Source organism: Nicotiana tabacum, chromosome 16 (genome assembly GCF_000715075.1).
Source record: "Nicotiana tabacum cultivar K326 chromosome 16, ASM71507v2, whole genome shotgun sequence".
In the NCBI taxonomy this organism is placed as follows: Eukaryota; Viridiplantae; Streptophyta; class Magnoliopsida; order Solanales; family Solanaceae; genus Nicotiana; species Nicotiana tabacum.
In genome coordinates this window covers 82,830,091-82,852,223 of record NC_134095.1, presented here as the reverse complement: position 1 = coordinate 82,852,223, position 22,133 = coordinate 82,830,091, and positions in this window count along the sequence as shown.

Below are 22,133 nucleotides of genomic sequence, written 5' to 3'. Positions count from 1 at the left end.
ATTTCAGTTTTTCTTTAGCTTGATGGTCAGGATAATGTCGACAGCTTTATTAAATTAAGTTTAAGTTCCATAGCCTTGGCTATTTGCTTTAGCAATGATGATAAATTAAATGGCAGGTTTTGTAGCAACTTGAATCACTTCCTGTTATGTTGAATCATTTGATCTTCTTAGTTCCATTCGAGCATTCTCTTTCATAGGCTCGACACAGGTTGAGATGTTGGGTCATTTCTTTTCTTTATAAATCTGAGTTGGAAAGCCCCATTTTTATCAGCGCACGCCCAATGAAGTAGGAGCTCGCTCCCTACCTAGACGTACTTCCATGGCTTGCCTCTCGAGGTTCAAGCTAGTTTCGGTCGTGCATGAACTGACTAGCCATGCCACTTATATTAATTAGGACATTAACAAGAAAAATCATCTTTACTTTGTCGATTTAAGATAGCTTTTGATGTCCAAGGGTCCTCATATTACTTTATTTTACTGGAACACTCTTTAAGAAATTTACGTACAGCAACCATATATATACTCTTAAGAGGTTTTTTTCTTCCTTTGAAAGAAGAAAAGGAAAAAGCCTTGCACGGTCATATTCAGCTTCAATTTATACTAGTACTCCTTACTGTTCATGTGATGGTGTTTGATCGGACTCGTAATTTAAGAGAAAAAAAATCTTATGAAACTTATAATTAATCTAAAATAAGTTATAAATATTTGTATAATCATCTCATTAAGAATAAAATGATAACTTTAAAATAGTAATTATTTATAGAAAAGAAAGTGTCCTTCTTATTTGGAATAAACCAAAAAGAAAACAGAAAAGGGCCTAAAATGCCCCTTTACTATATGAAATAGGACAGGCTAGCCCTCCGTTAAAAGTTGGTCTTTATTCTGCCCTTGCCGTTAACAAATGGGCTCGTATATGCCCTCCATCACTAACGGAAGACTCATAAAGCCACGTGGAATATATGTGAGGGCAAGTTAGACCTAGTTCGAATTGTACAGGGGCATATATGAGTCAGTTATAATAGTCATTTCTCAAACACTTCACAACTCCATATCAGTTTACTTAGACACCTATTTGGCAACACCAAACTAATTATCACAGCAAATAAACTAAGTCATAGACACAAACATTCAAATGAACGGCAATGACTTCATTAAATCCTAGTAGCTCAAAGGGGTCGAATCATAACAAAAGACAATGTCGGAATGTTCTAGTAGCTCAAATGGGTCGAATAGGAGGCGTCATTACGGACTTACTGCTAATTATTTCATGGCATGGACACCTTTAAATGCTAGAAGAAGGTTTTTCAAGTGCCCGAAGCATGAGGTAAGTAAATATTTTGAGGGGTTCTTTTAATTATTCCAATTTGCTTGTAAATTTGTTTTATTTATTTTTAGTTCTTAGGATGAAAAATATTCCTATTGGGAATGTAAGATGAAGAGCTTCCTCCTAGAATTTCAAATCTCATATGCAGTTTAAAGAAGGAAAAGGAAGCTCTAATTTGTGAAAGAAATGCTCTCCAAAGGAAAACTTGATCTTGAGAATGTTATGATGCTCGTCGATCATGGAGGAATAAAAATCTTGGAATTGAAAAGAAATGTTCTAATGAAGAAAGTGACCGATTTAGAGTACTCAGTTGTGCTTGATGCTAAATTTCGGAAGAAGATGTAAATTTTCATGTGTGTGATATTGGGATGTCTTGTTATGTTCTTTGGATTAGTGCGAAATGATATGTAATGTTAGTGTTATTGTGGCTTAATTATTGTGTTTTATTATGTAATGAAGCTTTATGTTTTTATAGTGCAAGGATTTAATAAAATCATTACCGCTCATTTGTTGTATCTATGACTGAGTTTATTTGCTATGATAATTATTTTGGTGTTGTCAAATAGGTGTCTAAGTAAACTGATATAGAGTTGTGAAGTGTTTGAGAAATGACTATTATAACTGACTCATATATGCCCCTGTACAATTCAAACTAGGTCTAACTTGCCCTCACATATATTCCACGTGGCTTTATGAGTCTTCCGTGAGTGATGGAGGGCATATACGAGCCCATTTGTGGACGGCAAGTGTAGAATAGAGACCAACTTTTAACGGAGGGCTAGCCTGTCCTATTTCATATAGTAAAATGGCATTTTAGGCCTTTTCCGAAAAGAAAATTCTCCCACATAGCATGAGACAGAGCGAGTACTATCTGTTTTGGTTTATGAGAGAGTCATATGATTATGTTTGAGTGTATATCTTTGTTATTCCTTAAAATCAAATCACGCTTATAAGGGCAAATTGATCCATTTATCAGCTGACTACAAGTATAGTTACAACTCTGAAATTTAAACCGTTGGAAGTTTATGCAGTTTTGGGGAAAATGATCATGGACGTGATCTTTGTATTAAGTCAGACACGTGGAAAGATATAAGTAACTCCATCAATTAATAATCTCTATAAAACTTGTAACAGTCATTTTTTTTATTATTATTATTATTATCTATATTTGGCAGTGTTCAATTTGAATATTCGCTTATATATCAACTGTTAACTGAGTACTGTTGGAGCCCAAACCCAAAGTTCAGCCACCCACCTTAAGAAGACCTGTGTTTACTTGTATTTATTTGTATTTGTAGCCTTCTTCTTTGCAAATGTAGCCAGCCTTAGTTTGTATACAAAAATACCTAGTCTCTAGAATATTCTTTAGATGAGAGACTCGTATTCAGTTTTCAGTTCAACAAAATTGGATCTCTTCTCTCTCGCGTATACCTAGTGTTTGTTTGATTTCTTCATCAATTCTGCTTCGATTTCTTGAATGTAACAAGTACTATATATATATAGTACTTAAATTGTAATTTCCTTCCAACAGTAATTGCATGATCCCAATAGCATATAGATGATAGATGAATGTTATGTACAGTCGAACACTTAGCCATACAGATCATAATACAGTAAATCGAGCACTACTTTTGTAAAATAGGAACTACTAGCAATTCCTTCCGTGTTTTCCATATACGAAACATATATAGCTATACAGACGTCTTAGGAATTAAAGACAAGTCTCTAATACCAGTAGTAATTTTGTAAAATAGCTGACGATACAATACTACTACTTATTTTGAACAGGATGGAAAGGGGATAATAATTAAACAGGAGGAAAACTAACTAATGATTTCACTAGTATTAATCATTGGCGTAATTAAATACTTGTTTAGCAAGTGGTCTTAGTTTCTCGCGCAATCATTCACAGGCGACTTGGAATTTTGAGAGTGAATAGCAACTCACCAACTCAAATGCTTTGTCCTTGGTCCATTTACTGTCACTACTTCAATTTGAAAAGGTCAAATCATGTGAAATTTCGTTGTTGGTTCAAACTCATCTTCACTGGCTCTAAGGAATACCTTCAATAAGCTTTTTACCGACATGACATTAGTCCATACAACACTCTTGTAAGATATATGTCTATATGGATTCTATAAAGATAACATTAATTGTAGTATATTATGAAGTTTAAGTTCAATGTATTGACATTATATAAATATTTTAAACTATAAATTAAAGTTAAGTTGATAGCAAGTAGCTCTTCATAGAAAGCCAGAACATTAAAAAAAAAAAAAAAGATAGAGGAATATTACTATTATAAGAATTATTTACACTATATACAGACTCTACTAAGCCAAGATAGTTAAAGTCATATTGGGTCATATCATATATAGATTGATTATCAAGCTTCAAACACTGCAGAAATATTCTCATTCCAATTTGTGAAATTAGCAGTTTCCTTCTGAACACTTTAACATCACTGTGGAGTCAGTGCACCATGGAGTTTTATTTTATCTAATTATCTATCATAATTATGAAGCAGTGCTAATATTTTCTCCACCATATAAAAAGCCAAATCTTAAAGTTATATCTGTTGTACAACCAAATATACTTCAGTCCTTGTATTCTAGCTACAAAAACAGGATGAATAGACGACATGTTTGTTGTTAGTCTTTAAGACAGATCCAGCGACCTAAGCCTGGATAACGTGCAAATTAACTCTGAAAAACATGTTAGGTTCAACTTCTAACTACCAATCGAGCAGCCTCAAATGTTGCTTTTCTCCCATACAGTTGCGGATGAGGGATTAGCTATACGGATTTACGAAATTGAAAATACGACTGTGATGACCCAACTTTTGTTTTAAAACCCGAATTTGGGTTCCGAGGCCTTGAAAACCTCTTTTGTTATCTCCTCGATTTACGTGTGCAGCCCGGGCGCGTTTCCGGAAAACTTTTATGTGAAATCTAAGAAAAATATTGAATTTGGTCTTTAAAATTGATTAAAATTGACTTCGGTCAACATTTTTGGTAAACGGACCCGGACCCGTGATTTGACGGTCCGTAGTAAAATGTGGGACTTAGGCATATGCCCGGAATCGAATTTCGAGGTCCTAGCCCGAGAAAAGAATTTTTAAAGAAAATTATGTGCTGAAAAATATAAGGACTTTTGAAAATGAAATGGTGTGTGATCTTGATGGTATCGGGTCCGTATTTTGGTTCCGGCGCACGGTACAGGTTTAAGATAATAGTTAAGTCGTATCTGTACAGTTTGGTAAGAATCGGAGTTGATTTGATATAAATCGGACCCTTGGTTGAGAAAATAGAAATTTTGAGCTATCTTATGAATTTCATGAATTTGAGGTTAAATTCGTAGTTGTTGATGTTATTTTGGCGATTTGATCGTACGAGAAAGTCCGTATGATATTTTTAGACTTACGTGCATGTTTGGTTTGGAGCCTCGAGGGCTCGGGTGAGTTTTGGATAGGCCACAGAGTGATTAGAGCTTAGGAAAAACTCAGTTGTGCATCTGGTGTTTGGCACAGGCCTCTGATCAGGCTTCACAAATGCGAAGTCTGTTGGCCTGAAAATGCGACAATAATGTCCCAAATGCGAAGAAGGCCTGGGAAGGTCAACCTCGCAAATGCGAAACTTTGGCCGGAATTGCGAAGGCCCCAGAGGTCGCAAATGCGACATATGTGTCGCAAATGCGAAGGCAGCAGAAATTCAAAGGGTTCGCAATTGCGAATCCCTTATCGCAATTGCGATAACTGCGGCCTGTTAAGTGAGATTTTAAATGGGATTTTCACTTCATTCTTCAAAATTTCAAAACCTAGACTCCTAAGGGCGATTTTTCTAGAGCAAGTTCTTCCCCAAATCATAGGTAAATGAATCTTAACTCTTTTTCTTCAATCTATTGCATCTCAAAAATCCAGGGTTTTTCATGGGAAATTGGGTGTTCTTAGGTAGAAATTAGGATTTTCAAATTTTGGGGATTTGAACCTCAATTTGAGGTCGAATTTCAAAGCCAATTGCATATTTGAGTTTGTGGGTGAATGGGTAATCGGGTTTTGGTTCGAACTTCTAGTTTTGACTAAGCGGGCCCGGGGTCGGTTTTTGACTTTTTGGGAAAAACATTGAAAAATCTATATTCATGCATTAGAATTGGTTTATTTAGCATTTATTGATGTTGTTAAGTAAATTATGACTAGATACAAGCTAATTGGAAGTGGAACCGAGAGGTAAAGCGGTAATTGAGGCTTGATTTTGTCCGTGGAATTGAGGTAAGTGTTTGGTCTAACTTTAACTTGAGGGAATAGGTGTTGTGGTCTTATTTTCTATGTGTTAGTGTTGAGTACAACGTATATGTGTGGTGACTAGTATCTATACATTGGTATCGAGCATGCCCGTGAGTCTTATACCATGATTATTGTGACTCTTATTACGTATTGTCCATGCTTAAATTGATGATTATCAATGTTGAACAAGGTTTATGATAATTTCTTAGTAATTGACCATTATTGAGTATTGGCTCGAGTTGAGATTTATTTTGTGAAGTAACTGTTGGAACGAGATTGGTTATAGTTGAGTCCCTTGCCGGGATGTATTTGTTTCTATTGTTGATTCCCTTTGCCGAGATGTATTATTTGTATTGTTTGGGTTAGGAAGAGTATAAAGCACGAAGGGTGATGTCGTGCATGATATTGTGAGTGTTAATGCACGAAGGGTGATGTCGTGCCATGATTATGAGAGTTAATGCACGAAGGGTGATGTCGTGCCATGATTATGAGAGTTAATGCACGAAGGGTGATGCCGTGCCATGATTTGAGAGCCAATGCACGAAGGGTGATGCCGTGCCATTATTGTGAGAGTTAATGCACGAAAGGTGATGTCGTACCATGATTATGAGAGTTAATGCACGAATGGTGATGCCGTGTCGTTTCTGTTGTTTTCTTATGGTGAGAACGAGAGTAAAAGCATGAAGGGTGATGCCGTGCATGTGTTACTATTTCATTAATCTTGTTGATATGGTGTTCATTATGATTCTCTATTGAATTACTATTAGAACATGATATTCCCCGCAGCATGTTCCCCTTCCCATCTTTATTTGTTATTTTATGTTGTTATTGTTCAGTTTGTATATGATTAAACTGCATAGGTTTATATGGTTGTCGTGTTCTAGCCTCGTCACTACTTCGCCGAGGTTAGGCTCGACACTTACCAGTACATGGGGTCGGTTGTACTGATACTGCACTCTGCACTTTCTGTGCCGATTTCGGTACCGGACCTGGTGAGTAGCTTGAGATTGATGCCTTCAATCTAAGGAAACCAAGCTAGATCTGCTGGCATTCGCAGAGCCGAAAGTCCCTTTTCCCCACTTTAGTTTCTTCTGTCTCTTCTACTTCGAGAACAGTTGTACTCCTTTCAGACTTGTATTTGTAGCAAATCTTAGTCGTTCATGGATTGTAACACCAGATCTATGGGGTAGTTGTGTATTTGAGTTATGGCACTGTTACTTCATTTCCGCACTTCTTAATTATTTTGTTTAGATAATATTTGTTCTTGTTCGATTAATAAAAATGGTGGTAAAACTGTAATTGTCAGCTTGCCTAGCTTTCACGAGTAGGCGCCATCACGATTCCTGAGGGTGGAAAATTCGGGTCGTGACAACGACATTAATAATTTATTTTACTGACAATTATATTATTTCAAATCTAAATGAGTTAGTACCTAACATCATCGAAAGTGAGTTGGTAGGAGCTAGGTCCTAAAATCTTGAGAATGGATCAAAGAACTCCTAATACTCTTGTGTACGGGTAAAATAGGGATGCAGTTATATATCCCCGTTTTCCGATGAAGAAATAGGGGATGACGTGGTTCATTGCAAGCTCGGGTAAAGCGGAGGGTTCCCCAGATTAGAGCCCAGGGACGAATGACACACCAAGATTCGGACATGGCCGAACATGAAAGGAATCGAGCTCGAGCAAAACGAAGAATCGAGGTTAAAGGAAAGACAGTTAGAAAGAATAAATAAGGGGCCGAAATATCCTCCCTCAACCAGATATTACGGCACAAATCTCGCCCAATGTCAGCTGCGTAACGTGACTTACTAGAAGAGAAAAGATTTTTACCTTATTTAAACTTATACTAGGATTTAAATTCCCCTACTATATAAAGGGGAGAACCTGTTCATTTTTTCACATACTATTGACATGCATATCAAAGATATAAAGTTTATTTTTGTTCTCTTGCTACTGTTCAAAATGTTCTTCAATTGCTTATTTATTTAGTTATAACCGGGCCCGTCTCGAGGGCTTGACCGAAGTGAATTTTCAGTGTTCATCCTAAATCCAGGCTTAATTGTCCATCACATTTGGTTTGATCGTTTTGTTTCTCTTTAATTTAATTAATTATTTGTCATTCATAGATTATTCGTGTTAAATTAAATCATGTATCCTTTAAATCGCGTACAAATTCAATTCAAAGGGTAATAATTTGGCGCCCACCGTGGGGCTAAAGATAATAGTGGTGATTTAATACGAATCTCCAAAACACACCCTATTTTACACTTGCCCTTTGAAATTTGATTTCAGGTCTATTTAAAATGTCGATTTCTCAGTCTGCTCACTTGAACGTTGCCGCCAAGTCAAGCCACCACGGTGAAAGCAATAATGTGGTACTAAGCAATGACGTACCCCCTGTTGATCCTAATGGTGTCCCAATCGTTGATCCAGTTGATGCCAACTCACAAGTTGCCATCAATATCAACCTGCCAACTGGTCCCAAAAATAGCATTTACAGGGCACCCCCGCCATCAACTCAGGAAGATCCCGAAGGGGAGGTGATGGAGTTAGCTTACAATTGATTTTTGAAAAGCTACAAGCTTAGCAAGTGGAAATAGCACAACTGTAGAGTCAAAATCATGCATAAAACACGGCCGAACCCGAGTGGGTTAGAGAAGACGCTCGGAGAGACGAACGGATTGTCGCAGAACCATATGAGTTTGGACCTGAAGAGATTTACGAGGTTATGAAAATGCTCGAAGCACTAACAAAATGGGTGAAGTTTGGCAAAAAGAAGATAGAGGCAAATGACAAGAAGGTGGAACTTACAATTTAAGGGTCGATCAGATCCCGGGAGTGCCTCCAATATTGAAAGGACCGAATTCCAAAATGTTCATTCAGAAATCTTTTCCCCCAAGTGTGGCACCGAAGTCAATTTCAAAGAGGTTTTGAATGCCCTATATTCCCAAATATAACGAGACCATAGATCCAAACAAGTATGTAAACTCATACACATGCACAATAAAAGGCAATGACCTAGAAATCAACGAGATCAAGTCGTGTTGTCGAAGAAATTTGGGGAAACCTTATCCAAAGGGGCAATGATATGGTACCATAACTTACCTCCAAATTCTGTTGATTCATTTTCTATGCTTGCAGATGCCTTCGTTAAAGCCCATGTCGGCACTATCAAGGTTGAGACGAGGAAATTGGACCTTTTTAAAGTCAAGAATAGGGACAACGAGATGCTTAGGGAGTTCGTGTCGAGGTTTCAAATGGAACGGATGAACCTGCCCACGGTTGTAGGTGATTGGGCCGTTCGGGTGTTTACTCAAGGGATCAACCCCCAAAAGTATGTTGCTTCTCAACAATTGAAGCAAAACTTGATAGAGTACCCGTCAATTACTTGGGCCGATGTTCATAACAGGTATCAGTCAAAGATTAGAGTCGAGGACAACCAGCTGGGGGGGCCCTTGGGGTCTGTTTAAATAGTGTGAACGATAGGTCTTAAAGAATTATAGATTAGGAGCCAAGGCTGACCCAAGATCAGTATCAGCCATAGAGCTCGGATAGAAGGGTAAACGGACCCGGTCACCACCCGACCAGGAACGATAGAAAAAGCAACCACGATCCTAGCAACCGAGGTTTAATGAGTAAGAATGATTTTGATAGATCACTTGGGGGCAGAGAAGCCTCTAGACTATCGAAATATAACTTCAACATAGATGCAACAATTATAGTGTCGGCCATCGGCCGTGATAAGTAGGATTTTTTTACCACTTATTTGCTCTCTTTTACTTGCGTTTTAGCTCAAAAATGCTTAAAGATATTCCCGAAAACTAATGAAATGTGCTTTCTTGAAGGCGTGTTACAATATGAGCCAAAGAAATCAAAATCAACTCAAAAAGGAGTCAAAAGTGGACAAGGGCCAAAACAAGGCAAAAAGGCCCATAGTGCAGACCGCACAATACTGTGTGCACGCTGCAAAATAAGGAAAGAGCCATGTCAGTTTTTCTTTAGAGTATGCAGACCGTACAAATATTGTGAGGCCATAGAAGAGGAGATTCAGAGAGTTGGTTTTGGGCAAGCTGAAGATATGCGGAACGCATTATAATTGTGTGGCCGCAGGATGACAAGTGATGCCGCACTCATAATTATGTGGTCCACAGAAGAGAAGAATCAGATAGCTAGGTTCAAGTCCTAAGTCAATGAGTGCGGACCGCACTAATATTATGCGGCCATAACCTAGAATTGTGTGGCCGCATAGATGGAACCTGTCAAACCAAGCCTATTTGTGCGGACCACACACATTATTGTGCAGCCGCACAACTATGCAGGGGCATTTTCGTCAAATATTTTTAGCTTAGAATAAATAAAACTTTTTATCATTTTTAGGTTAAGTTTTATTTTTGGGAGAGCACCCGATCCGTTTTCTTTACTGTTTTGAGTAATATTGTACTAGATAAGCTTCTAAACATTAGATTTTCTTTCCTTAATAAATTATTATGCATTCTATCTTAATTTCTTCTTTAATTTCTTCATTTTTTATGGGTAGCTAAATTTCTAGCTAGGGCTGTGGCCCAACCCTAGTGTGGGTACTTAATGGGTGTTTGATTTCGGGCTTGTTTGTGATTGGGTTAGTGATATTTAGCCTTATTTATGCATGAAATCAATAATTAATGGTTGCAAATATTGATTCATGCCTATTTGACTTAATCTCTACTTAAGAAAGAGAGACTAAGTCTAGGAAAACTTGGCTAACAAGAAATTGGGGTGCACTCAAGAAATTGATAGCCCTAATTAAAGGGCAAAATCTAGAGATAGTAACCCGACTTAAGCATATATCACTTATTTTGTGCAATATCCATTTGGACTTGTGAAAGCCAAATTGGACAAAATCACTCAAACTACCAAGAGGTATAGAGTGGGTAATTGCGTGTGATTGCTATATTACAACCCCGACTAATCAAACTTTCCCTAGAGTTTACAACCCATTAGGTAACCACCTAGGTGGAAGTTACGACCCTAGATATTTTATCATTTGAAAAACAACCAAAACCAAAAATATTGTCTTCTAGTTTTATAATTTCAATCAATAGCTCAAAGTAGAAATAAAAACAACAAACAAGAAAGTGGAAGTGTAATTTGAGGCACACCATACAATTACACTAAATATATACCTAATCCAAATTCTAACTTCTTGTGGATTCCATCCCGACTCGCATTGGGTTTTGTTATTGCTTCGACCGCCTCACTACCTATATTTGTGGCGTGCGTTTGGGCGACATTAATTTTTTGCGCCATTGCCGGGGAGTTAAATGGATTTAGATATATATATATTTAGGTTTTTGTGTGCTTTGTCTTCTTTTCCTTCCGAGTTACTAACTTTGTTTTTGAATTGATTATAGGTACGAGAATGGCTCTCAACAAGGAGCCCATAGGAAATGTGCCACTGGGGGAGGAAGTGGACAATGACCAAGGAGATGAGGTTCTTCCCGAACTTCAAGCCAATAGGCAAGGTCGACCGCCTCATGATAATGTTCTCGTCCCTCCCCCACCTCCACCAAGAGCAACAGCTCACCGACAGTTACCGAACTAGGGTTATGCAAGTGATATAGTCTCGTCCTGTATTAGGGCGGGCAACTTCTAAATCACCAATGTGATGCTTACACTACTTGAGCAGCGAGGGTTCTTCATAGGGGCTCCGAGCCAAAATGCTTTCAAGCATCTCAAAGGGTTCGTCGATACTTATTTGGGGGGGGGGGGGGAAGCAAACAAATGTCTCCGAGGACGTGCTGCAGTTGAGGCTATCTCCCTTTCTCTATGGGGAAAGACATTGTACTGGTTAGAGAGATTGCCCAATCATTCCATCCATACATGGGATGAGTTGGCGGAAAATTCATTGCCAAATTCTTCTCTCCGGAACATATGGCGACACTTTGGGATGAGATTCTTGCTTTCAAGATAGAACCCAATGAGCCATTGCACGAGATTTGGGAAAGATATCGTACCATGGTCAAAGAGTGCCCTAATAATGATATGACCGAAGCCATGATCAAACAAACCTTCTACATGGGGATCAACATAAAAAAATAAATGCATGGTAAATCAACTCGCCGGTGGGAACTTTATGAACACGCCTTATGCCGAAGCTTGTGAAATTCTTGATGAGATGGCGAATACCTCATCGGCATGGCAAAGTAGAGTCAATGTTCCGCAAGGTGACCCTAATGTTATTCACCTACACAAGGAGCTACATGATCATGGGCAAGCTATTGCCGAGTTGACAACCACAATGAACCAATTGGGCAAAGCTCAGCTTCAACAAGTTCAAAGGCTGAAACAACTGAATACGATGGAAGGTGTAAATATGATGATGAACAAGAGACGGAAACAAGGTCAACAAATGCAAAGCCGCCCGGAACAATTCATGCAAGATGATAGTGGTTATGATCAAGGTGATTCGTTCAATGAGCAAGAAGGAGAAGTTCAATATATCAACAATTATCAAGGCCAAAGAAATAATGCTCAAGGACAAAATCAACAATAATGGCGGTCACAAGGAAATTGGAACAACCAAGGCCACCAAGGAAATTGGAGTGGTGGTAACAATAATCAAAGCAATTGGAATAATCAAAGTAACCAAGGCAATTGGGGAGGCAATCATCAAGGCAATTGGGGTGGCAACAATCAAAGTAATTGGGGAGGCAATAACCAAGGAGGGTGGAACAACAACAACAATCGGGGGTTGGGTTTTCAAAGGCCCCTGATGTTCCAACAACCGAGCAATCCACCCCCTATCCTTCTCAAGGTCTGAGCTCTTCTAACAATGAGATGGGTAGAATTGAGAATATGTTTAAACAGATGATGGAGAAGAATGCCGACTCCGATGCTCAATTAGCCTCTCATAACACTTCTATTCACAATTTGGAGGTTCAATTAGGCCAAATCTCGCAAGCTTTGAACACTCATCCTAAGGGGGCACTACCTAGTGATACGGTGGTGAACCCGAAGGGTGGGAATAATACGGTACATGCTCTGGCCGTGACTACTAAAAGTGGAAAAGGTGGAGTTGCAACCACCTCAAATCAAAGAATAATTGTGGATGAAGATGTTGTGGTTCAATAAGATGAAATCCTAAGGAATGTGGTTCAAGCTAATGAAGAAGTGAGAATTGATATTGATGAAAGTGTGGAGGATACGCAAGAAGAAGTGAACCTATCTAGGGAACACGTGATTGACATGTCGGAACCGGTAGTGCCAAAGGCTATGGTACCAATGCCAAGGACTCCTCCTCCATACCCTCAAAGTCTTGAAAAAAAATAGTGAAAATCAATTCAAAAGGTTTATTGATATGATGAAGAGTTTGTAAATTAATTTATCATTGGTTGATACATTGGAACAAATGTTGGGTTATGCAAAATTCATGAAGGACTTGGTAATCAAGAAGAGATCAATGAATTGTGAGACAATCAACAGTGCTATTGTGCACTCAATGGCTCCTAAGTTGGAAGATCCAACCGCTTTCACAATCCCTTGTACAATAGGAAGTGCCGACTTTGCCAAAGCATTATATGATCTTAGGGTGAGTATCAACTTGATGACCTACTAAGTGTTCAAAACTTTGGGGATTGGGCAACCAAGACCCACATCCATGAGGTTGCAAATGGCGGATCGAGCAATAAAGAGGACTTTGGGTATTATTGATGATGTGTGGGTTCGTGTTGACAAGTTCATCCTCCCAGCGGACTTTGTGATTCTTGATTGTGAAGTGGACTATGAGGTGCATATCATTTTGGGTAGAACTTTCCTTGCTACGGGGAAGGCTCTTGTTGATGTGGAAGCCGGGGAGCTCACCTTCCGGGTGGGTGGCGAAAAGGTGGTCTTACATGTGTGCAAATCTATAAGGCAACCGAATAGTAATGAAGTGTGTTCGTTCGTGGATTTGGTCACTGACGTGATTGTTGATGGTGCTAGTGCCACAATGAATGTTGAGGATAATTTGGAAGCCGTTTTGCTCAATCTTGATGATGTTGAGGAGAAAGAAGGCTATGTGGAGTGTGTGAATGCATTGCAAGGCATTGGGTCGTACATTTATGAGCCCCGCAAGCTATTTTTGGATCTTGAAAATCGGAAGACTCCTCCAACAAAGCCATCAATCGAGGAGCCTCCCACTTTGGAGTTAAAGCCATTGCCTCCACATCTCATGTATGAATTTCTTGGCCCTTCTTCTACTTTACCAGTTATCCTTTCTTCTTGCTTAACTAACATGCAGGTAGAGTCCACATTAGAGGCGCTACAAAGGAGGAAAAGAGCAATCAGATGGACTTTGGCGAATATCCTGGGCAAGATTATTTTGGAAAAGGGTGCCAAACCGTCTGTTGGACATCAAAGGAGACTAAATAAAGCAATGCAAGAGGCGGTGAAGAAGGAGATAATCAAGTGGTTGGATGTCGGGGTTGTTTACCCCATTTCTGATAGATCGTGGACCTCGTCGGTGCAATTTGTCCCAAAGAAAGGGGGCATGATTGTGGTAACAAATGACAAGAATGAATTCATCCCCACAAGAACTGTCACCGGGTGGAGAGTGTGCATGGACTATAGGAAAATCAACAAAGTCACTCGGAAAGATCATTTCTCGCTTCCATTTCTTGATCAAATGCTTGATAGGTTGGCCGGAAGTGTTTTTTATTGCTTTCTTGATGGATATACTCTGGCTACAATCAAATACTTATTGCTCTTGAGGACCAAGAGAAGATCACTTTCACTTGTCCCTATGGTCCTTTCGCATACTCGCGGATGCCATTTGGGTTGTGTAATGTACCGGCAAATTTTCAACGGTGTATGGTGGATATTTTCACCGACATGGTGGAGGATATTCTTGAGGTTTTTATGGATGCTTTTTCTGTGGTTGGGAATTCGTTTGAAGATTGTTTGAACAATTTTGATAGGGTATTGGCTAGATGTGAGGAGACAAATTTGGTGTTGAACTGGGAGAAGTGTCATTTCATGGTTGAGGAAAGCATTGTCCTCGACCACAAAATTTCAAAGCATGGTATTGAGGTCGACAAGGCCAAATTTGAGGTGATCTCTAAACTCCCTCCCCTACATCCATGAAGGGAGTGAGGAGCTTCTTGGGTCATGCGGGTTTCTATCGCCGATTCATCAAGGACTTTTCCAAGGTAGTAAACCCATTGCCCAAACTTTGGGAGAAGGATACCAAGTTCCATTTCAATGAAGATTGTATGAAGGCATTTGAATTGCTAAAGTTCAAGTTCACTACTACACATATTATCACCGCATCGGATTGGATCTTACCTTTTGAGCTCATGTGTGATGCTAGTGATATGGCGGTTGGAGCGGTGTTGGGGCAAAGAATCAACAAAATCTTCCATCCGATCTACTATGCTAGCAAGACCATGAATGATTCCTAAGTCAACTACACAGTGACCGAAAAAGAGCTACTTGCTATTATTTTTGCTATGGAGAAATTCCGCCCGTATTTGATGGGTACAAAGGTGATTGTTCACAGCGACCATGCGACACTTCGATATTTAATGAGCAAGAAAGATTCTAAGGCAAGGTTGATATGGTGGGTGCTTCTGTTGCAAGAGTTTGATCTAGAGATTCAAGACCGAAAAGTTACTAAAAACAAGTGGCGGACCACTTGTCCCGATTGGAGGATAAGGTAAGGCCATATGACGGCCTTCAGATCAATATTCCTTCCCCGAAGAGCAACTGTTAGCCATTTTCAATGACCGGGATGACATGGTTTGCTGATTTATCCAATTATATTATGAGTGATATTGTACCGAATGAGTTCTCTTCAAACCAAAGGAAGAAGCTCAAACGGGATTGCCTTGACTATTATTAGGATGAGTCGTATCTTTTCCGGATATGTACCGATGGTGTGACTGATGATGTGTGCCAGAGGAAGAACAAATAGGAATTCTTGAGGCTTGCCACTCTTCACCGTATGGTGGTCACCATGGTGAAGCGAGAACGACAACAAAAGTGTTGAGTTGTGGATTATATTGGCCTACTCTCTACAAGGACGCTAGTGAGCTTGTCAAGCCTTGTGATGAATGCCCAAGGCCGGTGGGATTTCTAAGAAGAATGATATGCCCCTCACCACCATCTTGGAAATTGATATCTTTGATGTTTGGGGTATTGATTTCATGGGAATGTTAGTGAGCTCTTGTGGGAACACTTACATTTTGGTAGTTGTGGACTATGTGTCAAAATGAGCTGAAGTTGTGGTTTTACCCAACAACGAAGCTCGAAGTGTGGTGGCATTTTTGAAGAAGAACATATTTACAAGGTTTGGTACTCCAAGGGGCATTACTAGTGATGGGGATTCACATTTTTGCAACCGGTTTTTTGATACCTTATTCACCAAGTATGGTGTCACTCATAAACTCTCGAACCCCTACCATCCTCAAGCAAGCGGACAAGTTGAAGTCTCCAACCGGGAGATCAAGAGTATTTTGTCAAAGACTGTGAATGCCAGTCGGACGGATTGGTCAAGGAAACTTGATGATTCTCTTCGGGCTTATAGGACGGCCTACAAGACGCCGATTGAGATGTCTACATATTGATTGGTGTTTGGGAAGGTGTGTCATCTCCCGGTAAAACTTGAGCATAAGGCCATGTGGGCTTTGAAAAAGTTGAACCTTGAATGGGATGCTACCGCAAACTTAAAGGTGGCCCAATTGAATGAGCTTGATAAATTCTAGTATCATGCCTTGCACAAGTTCATCCCTCTACAAGGAGAAGATGAAGTACCTCCATGAAAAGTACATCCACAACAAGGAGCTTAAAGAAGGTGATCTTGTGCTATTGTTCAATTCCCAGTTACGGATGTTTCCGGGCAAGTTGAAGTCAAAATGGAGAGGCCCTTTTGAAGTGGTGAATGTAACCCCCTTTGGTGCTCTAGATTTGAAAAATAAGAATGATGAGGTATTTAGAGTCAATGTGAACCAGGTTAAATATTATCTTGGCAAGGTTGATGATGACCACATTGTGGCGGTTCTTCATTTCAAGTGATTGGTAATTTGCGTCGTGTTGCAACGTTAAATCAGACGCTTCTTGCGAGGCAACCCATGTGTCTTTTTCTTTATCTTGTTTTTCTTGTTTAGATTAGATAGGCTTTATTTTGGACTAACTAGTTTTGAAGTGTATGCAGTAATGGGTATGCATTGCAGGAACTGTGCAAGAAAAATTGGCTAAGTGTCACAAAAGTGCGAACCACACAATCACTCTGCGGCCGCACAATTCTGTGTGCGGTCGCACATCTGAAAGACCAAAAGTTCATGCTCTCTGAAGTTTGGCTTGTCAAAGTTCCTTAACAATTTTCAGCCGCACTCACTTTTGTACGGACCGTAGAACTTCTTCACAGGAATAGGTAAGGAGTGCGGACCGCACTCAGAATTATGCAGCCGCACTCAGGTAAGTTTGGGCCCGACGAGTCAACCTATAAATAGGGCTTCTCGTAACTTTACACACTTTTCACTCTCTAAACTCTCAAGCCCTAAGCAAGTACAATGCATATCCCATTAGTTATCAAACTTCAAGCATTTCATCTGTATAGATTCTCACTTGCATCCTTCATTACTGGTATGTTCATTTCATCTTTAGAATTTTTTTTCATCTTTCTTAATTTTGTTCTTTTGTCTAGGGTTATTTTCATGCCTAAAAATATCAGTTATTAATCATGTTTGCTTAGAATTATGTGGGTAGTATCTTAAATGTTAATTGGGGCCTGGGTAAGTAGCTAATCATGCTTAATTGTTAAGGCCATGTCTAATTCTTGAAAAACTTGTATGAATCGTAAACCAGTGCCGATTATATTCAAATTGTGCAACCGCACGCATTTCTATTCGGTCCGTAGTCTTTAACTTAGAGCATTTGTGTGTTGGAATTGTGCGAACCACACTCAAAAATATGCAGTCCGCAGTGAAAATTGTGCGTCTGCAGCAAAATTGTGCGGTCCGCACTGATGAATGATCAGAGAGCCTAGTACTCTAAACCCGGGGTTGTGCGGCCGCAACTCAAAATTGTGCGGTTTGCACTTTTAGTTGTGCGACCGCACTCACTTTAGTGCGTTCCGCACTTGGCAGTCTGCGGCCGCACTCATTTTTGTGTGGTTCGCACTACCTTTTCTGAGACTGCTTTACTACAACTTTAAAGCGTTGCTTATCTCCCATACATTTAGGATAAGGGATTAGCTATGTGGATTCACGAGATTGAAAATACGACATTAATAATTTATTTTACTGACAATTATATTATTTCAAATCTAAATGAGGTAGTACCTAACACCATCGAAAGTGAGTTGGTAGGAGCTAGGTCCTAAATTTCCCGATAAAGAAACTAGGGATGAAGTGATTCATTGTAGACTCGGTTACAGCCGAGGATTCCCCAGATCAGACCGGGAGACGAATGACACACCAAGATTCGGACATGGCCGGACATGAAAGGAATCGAGCTCGAGCAAAAGGAAGAATCGGGGTTAAAGGAAAGACATTTAGAAAGAATAAACAAGGGGATGAAATATCCGCCCTCAACTGGATATTACGGCACAAATCTCACCCTATGTCAGCTGCGTAACGTGACTTACTAGAAGAGAAAAGATTTTTACCTTATTTAGACTTATAGTGGGATTGAAATTCCCCTACTATATAAAAAGGAGAACCTGTTCATTTTTTCACATACTGTTGAAACGCATATCAAAGATATAAATTTTATTTTTGTTCTCTTGCTACTGTTCAAAGTGTTCTTCAGCTGCTTATTTATTTAGTAGCAATCGGGCCCATCTCGAAGGCTAGAACAGAGTTAATTTTCAGTGTTCATCGTAAAGCCAGGCTTAATTGTCCATCACGCTTGGTTTGATCGTTTTGTTTCTCTTTAATTTAATTATTTGTGGTTCAAAGATCATTCATGTTAAATTAAATCAAGTATCCTTTAAATCGCGTACAAATTCGATTCATACTCATTTTAAAGGTAAACAGTTTGGCGCCTACCGTGGGGCTAAGGATAGTAGTGATGATTTAATACGAATTTCCAAAGCCCGCCATATTTTACACTTGCCCATGGAAGTTTGATTTTAGGTCTATTTAAAATGTCAAATTCTCAGTCTGTTCACTTGAACGTTGACACCGAGTCAAGCCACCCCGATGTAAATAATAACGTGGTACCAAGAAATGATGTACCCCATATTGATCCTAATGGTGTCCCAATCGTTGATCTAGTAGATTCCTACTCAAAAGTTGCCATCAAAATCAACCTGCCCACTGATCTCGAAAATAGCATTCGCAGGGCACCCCCGCCATCAGCTCGGGAAGGGACCGAAGGGAAGGTGATGGAGTTAGATTACCATTGATTTTGAAATGCTACAAGCTTAGAAAGTGGCAATAGCAAAACTATAGAGTCAAAATCATGCACAGAACACGGCCAAACCCGAGTGGGTTAAAGAAGACGCTCGGAGAGATGAACAGATCATCGCAAAACCAGATGAGTTTGGACCCGGAGAGATTTACGAGGTGATGAAAATGCTCGAAGCACTAACAAAATGGGTGGAGTCTGGAGAAAAGAAGATAGAAGCAAATGACAAGAAGGTGGAAACTTACAATTCAAGGGTCGATCAGATCCTCGGAGTGCCTCATATATTGAAAGGACCGAATTCCAAAAAGTACTCAGAAATCTTTTCCCCCATATGTGGCATTGAAGCCAATTTCGAAGAGGTTCTAAATGTCCGATATTCCCAAATATAATGAGACCATAGATCCAAACGAGCATGTATGCATGCACAATAAAAGGCAATGACCTAGAAAATGATGAGATCAAGTCGGTGTTGTTGAAGAAATTTGGGGAAGCCTTATCTAAAGGGGCAATGATATAGTACCATAACTTACCTCCAAATTCTATTGATTCATTTTCTATGCTTGCAAATGCCTTCATTAAATCCCATGTCGGCGTTATCAAGGTTGTGTCGAGGAAATCGGACCTTTTTAAAGTCAAGAAAAGGGACAACGAGATTCTTAGGGAGTTTATGTCGAGTTTTCAGATGGAACGGATGGACCTGCCCCCAGTTGCAGATGACTGGGCTGTTCAGGCGTTTACTCAAGGGCTCAACCCCCAAAATTCTATTGCTTCTCAACAATTGAAGCAAAACTTGATAGAGTACCCGACGGTTACTTGGGTCGATGTTAATAATAGGTATCTTTCAAAGATCAGAGTCGTGGACGACCAGCTGGGGGCCCCCTTGGGGTCTGTTTACCCTAATAGGGTGAACGATAGGTCTAAAAGAATTATAGATCAGGAGCCACGGCTAACCCAAGATCAGTATCAGCCACACTGCTCGGATAAAGGGGAAAAGGACCTTGTCGCCACCCAACCAGGAATGACAAAAGAAGCAACCAAGGTCCTAGCTATCGAGGTTCAACGAGTAAGAACGGTTTCGACAGATCACTTGGCGGTAGAGAACCCTCGAGACTATTGGAATATAACTTCAACGTAGATGCAGTGTGTATAGTGTCAGCCATTGGCTGCATCATGGAGACCAAATGGCCAAGGACACTCCAGTCTGATCCTTAACAGAGGGATCACAACTTGATACGTAAATACCACAGTACTTACGGTTACAAGACCGAGGATTGTCGACAGATAAGAGAAGAAATGGATCGTCTATTCAACAATGGGCATCTTGGGGGATTCCTAAATGAGCGAGCCAAAAATCATTTCAGAAACAGGGACGCCGAACAAACAAATTGAGTAGGAAGGACCTCAATACATGATCAACATGATCATAGGGGGAGTAGATGTCCTACAAGGGCCAATGAAGTGCACCAAAGTTTCTATCACAAGGGAAAAATGCACTTGGGACTACGTTCCGGAGGGGTCTATCTCGTTCAGTGATGAGGATGCTGAGGGCATCATTCAACCTCACAACAATGCATTGGTTATATCTGTACTTATTAATAAATTTTGAGTTAAGTGTGTGTTAATTGATCCAGATAGCTCAGCCAACATCATCTGATGGAGAGTCATGGAACAACCGTGGTTATTGGACCAAATTGTATCGGCAGTACGAGTATTGAACGAGTTTAACTTGGCGTATGAGACAACGAATAGTGAAATAATCCTACCGGTACACACTGCATGGACCACCCAAAAAACAAAATTTTAAGTAATCGAGGGACATAAGATACTGTCCCGACCCACAATCGACCGTCGTGATGGCGCCTATCGTGAAACTATGTCAGCCTCAACTCAACAACCTAACACAACAATAATAAGTTTGAAAACATAAATGGGAGCATTTAACATTTAAAGAAAACTGTTTGAAACCTAAAAAGTCCCAATATACGATACAATCTAGCCCAAAAATCGGGGTGTCACTAATTACATGAGCGTCTAGATCAGAATACATTCCACTACAGTGTCTAGAGAAATAAATTGAAAATATGACAAAAGGTAAAGAAGGAGAGTCAAGGCCCGCGAACACCATGCAGCTACCTCGATAGTATCCAAACTCTGGAACATCAATCAGCAACCTTCGCTGCGACTGATATCTCTTGGATCTACACATAAGGTGTAGGTAGTAACGTGAGTACACCAACTCAGTAAGTAGCAAGTCCAAACTTTGGACTGAAAGGTAGTGACGAACTCAACCGCAACAAATATAATAGAAAAAAATGTGCAGAAACATAGGCATGCTTTCAAGTTAAATAGACAGCTCAAGGCAATAGAGTAAATACAGATCTGAATAGTGGGAGGTATACAGCTCAGCTATCTTTACATGCCAATGCACAGACTGAATGAAATGCACCATGTGCTCCCACTCTCAAGTGCTCAACCACTCGATATTGTATATGGCCATCCGGCCCAGGAAAATCCATCCCGGAACATACACAACACTGATTGTGAGGATCCCAGTACCAAGGAAAAGGGGCAATCCAACCCTGTGGAGAAATCCATCTACATGTATCAAGTACTTCAGACAAATCTATGTCTAGGGAAATTCATCCCTCAATAATATCATCCGCGCTCACTAAGGGTGTGTTACAAACTCCGGAGGGACTCCTACAGCCTAAGCGCTATCATAATCATTAATATAACTATTGCAGCGTGCAACCCGATCCCGTAAGTGTCTCTCATAACTAGGCTCTCAGCCTCACTCAATCATCAACCTCTTCAGTCTCGCCCATGGGCTCACAATGTCATGAAAAAAAATGGAACAACGATATGATGAATCAATAAATAACTAAAACTGAGATATGATACAAAAATGCATGAATATAACTGAGTATAGAATATTAATGAAAATAGTGAGATGACAGCAAGAAACGACAACTAAGGGTCCCAACATCTACCATGATTTACAGCTCAATTACTTTATCACATGATGAAAACATGGATATCAATAGGATAGAGTCATTAAACAGTGTCATGGAATCACCCAAGTCAAAATTCTCACGGTGCACGCCTGCACGCCCGTCACTTGGCATGTGTATCACCTCAATACTAATCACATAACACATA